The 3649-nt window shown below is 32.8% G+C and overlaps 1 pseudogene; it reads right to left on the reverse strand.

Moving 5' to 3' along the window:
• Window positions 1–1143: 1143 nt before the first annotated feature.
• Window positions 1144–2474, reverse strand: LOC129883671 (sodium/hydrogen exchanger 3-like; annotated as a pseudogene).
• Window positions 2475–3649: the final 1175 nt, after the last annotated feature.

A 3649-nucleotide genomic window follows, 5' to 3' on the forward strand; every position in this document is an offset into this window, starting at 1 on the left:
AACTATCTCTCTAAGTGGACTATGGTTTCAAGCTTAAAGAATACAATAATAATTATTATCATAACTTCGATCATCATGCTTATATAAGGTCCTTCAATTTTTAGTTTTTATCCGATTATGGCGTGCGAGATTTATATATATAATTTAATATTGATCTCAATTAAAATAATACTTCAAGTTTAGTCTTCAAAAAAATAAAATATTTTGACAAGACTTGAAGTAGGGGGCATTTGTAAACATTAAAATTATATTGGATTTAAATCCGTAAATTAATTTGGACTATATTAAATTCAAGAAAATAGTCCAAATGATGTGACAATCCAAGTCAAATAAATGATCCACTAAAAGCACACCATGTGTCAAAGTTATGTGGCAATCCAAGTCAAATTAAATGAGCCACTAAAATCACACAACGTGTCAAAGTTATATGGCAATTCAAGTCAAATTAAATGAGTCATTAGAATCATGCCATGTGCCAAAATTATGTTGCAATCCAAGTCAAATTAAATAAGCCACTAAAATCTATACTAATCTAGCAGTTCTCATTTGTGGTCTTTGGCCAATTATTGCTAAATAGCTTCTAGTAATAGAATAGTTCCCATTCTGAGTTAGTATGTATCTACCTTGATTGTACCATCCCTGCATGTGTGTTTTAATTGCATTGAGCTTCTTCCAATACCAGCTGCAGTCCATCTCCATATGGTTGTATCCTTTTTTTTATAGACTCCATGGACCCATTTAACCCACGATGATTCCTTATTCACTATAATCTGCCATAACAGTTGTCCCACTGATGCTATATTCCAGTTACAGCTTCCTTTGATGCTCAGTCCTCCTTGCCTTTTAGGATAGCATATGTTGTCCTAAGAGACCAAAGTCACGTGTCGAAGTTATGTGGCAATCTAAGTCAAATTAAATGAGCCACTAAAATAATGTCATGTATATATGTGACATGTTCTGACCAATCAAATTAAAACTCTTCACTAAAGAAATCTGATTGGTCAATTCAAACCAACCAATCAAATCACACCTTCATATCACTCCCTACAACTATAAATAGGGGTCTTCATTATTCTCAGAGGAGGGTTTTTTGGAAGAACAAGAAGCAAGAAGAGAGCTCGTGGATCAAAGACCATAAATTTTCTACAAAGCTACAAAGTTAAAGTAATCAAATTAAGCTCAAGTTCAAGATCAAGAACGAAGGAAAATATCAAGAAGTTCAAGATCAAGTTACTTGTTCATATTTATTATTCGTCATAACCATACAAGTGTTCGTGACGAATAATTCATATCCAAATTTGAAGACGAAGATTCAAGATCAAGTTATTCAAGCCCTTGACTCTAAATCAAATTCAAGTTCAACATATTCTATATTATTTGAAGAATCAGAGGATTATCATAGAGATTGTAACACGCACTACATTTTGAAATCAAATATTACACTTTGTTACTCCAGTTTTCCGGTCTTGATTATTTATTTTTCTCGGCTCGAAAATTTGTTGTTTACACAGTCCTAGCACAGTACTTGCAGTAAATAGGTATACAAAATTTTCAGTGAACGATAAGGCCACTCGTGAATTGATGTTTGAGAGATCAAATTTCTGGATTGCATTAAGAAGTACCACTGATGTAGCGTCATTTACTACACCATCTCCAAATACAAGGCTATACAGAAGAGGCGTCTCGTATAGCCTTGTAACGTGCTAGCACAGTACCACTGATTAAGCACTTGTAACGTGCAAACAGAGTCCGTTGCTGAAAATATAGCTCCGATTGCAAGATAATCCCTTAACTCAAGTAAACCTGTATCCATCTTTCTGAGTAACTCTACTGCACCAAATGATATAATCGCGAAAGATATCAATGTGCCTATGACACCAAACAGCAAAATCGTCCCTAAATTCCTGAAAAAATGCTTCTTTTTCACCTGAAAACTGGAGAAAATGATCTATCAGTCTCAATAGATCACCTAGATTAAAATAAAATTAAGTTTCCATAGACTAAATCTTGCCCGGCATTGAATATAATGGATGGTATAACATAAATAAAGAACAATTGTTCGTCGAATTCTAAAAGACGAGAGCTTTTTCCTTTAGTAGTTAGGAGAAAAATGCCTCATGCACATAAACCCTGCATCCATAACAAAATATTGTAACGCGACCAAAAATCGTGTGAACAAGAGATGAAATTACGTACTGTCAAGTATATATAAGTTAAATTAAGCAGAAGAAAACTTACGATAAGAAGAGAAGTGATGAACTCGTTAATCCATTTGCTCTCTTCAAGAAGATGGCCAAGAACAATGCATCCACAAAGAAGTGCCACAAAGAGAGTTAAATTTACTAACACTTGATCATCTGAGGCTGACAATGCCCCCAATGTAGCTAACGCGTCCAATGCCATAATGATATCTACACAATAAGTCGAGAAAAATATTTTTCAAAATAAGCTGATTTTAGAAGCTTAAATATGCTATAAGTTATTCCATCTGAGAGACGGAATTAACGAGAGAGGGACGCTATTTGTAGGAGAGAAACTGAGAATTATTCCGTATTAGATTAGATATAGGAATTACTATTTAAGGAAAGAACTAATTATATTATTCCATATTAGATTAGATTTAGGATTAACGAAACTGTGAGGAAAAATTAGGAGAGTATTGTTTGTATTTGGCTAAATTATTTGAGATAGTGCTTTTATTAGTACTTAATGATTGGCAAAAAATTATAAAAATTATTTTAAAATGTCAAATATCGGGGGGAAATTACATATAAGGTATCACCTATTTATCAATTAAAAATGCGGCTTCTAAAAATTGGTTAAACATATTATAAAAGAAAGGAAAGTGGATGCTCCATTTTCAAAATGTGACCCACTTAAAGGAGATAACATTGCTTTCTCTCTTTTATCTTCGACCATAAATAGTATTATGCAGTGTGTAATAAACAGACAGATTATAATTCTCTCCATTCTCTCTTTCCATTTTTGTCTTCCTTTTTTGTTAATTTAATTTGTTAAGTTAGTTTGTTTTATAACACGTTATCAGCAAGATACTCTGTTATCTTGAGCTATTTAAAACAGGTAAAGAGGATAAAAAATTTATTTTTCTAAAAATATCTAATCTTTCTAAACTTGAATTTGTTGTCTTGGATATATCGAACAAAGGCTACTCTTCATGGGCTTTAGATGCTGAAATACACCTGAATTCGATGGGTCTAATAGACACCATCAAAGATGATAACCAGAATCTAGACAGAATCGTGCCAAAGCTATGATATTTCTCCTTCACCATCTTGACGAGGGGTTAAAAATGCAATACACCTCACAATTAAAGATCCCCTTAAATTTAGGAAAAAAATTGAAAAAAAGATATGACCACCTAAAGTTGGTCATTCTTCCACAGGTACGTCATGATTGATTCAATTTCAAATTACTAGACTTTAAAAGTATAACTGAATATAATTCTTTCATGTTTAGAATTATATCACAGTTAAATTTATGCGGAGAAGAGGTCACTGAACATGACAAGTTTGAAAAAACATACTCCACATCCCCCCTCGCGAATATGCTCCTATAATAGCAATATCACGGAATGGGTTTTAAAAATTATTCTGAATTACTTTCACATCTTCTTATTGCTGAACAACAT

Source organism: Solanum dulcamara, chromosome 3 (assembly GCF_947179165.1).
Source record: "Solanum dulcamara chromosome 3, daSolDulc1.2, whole genome shotgun sequence".
In the NCBI taxonomy this organism is placed as follows: Eukaryota; Viridiplantae; Streptophyta; class Magnoliopsida; order Solanales; family Solanaceae; genus Solanum; species Solanum dulcamara.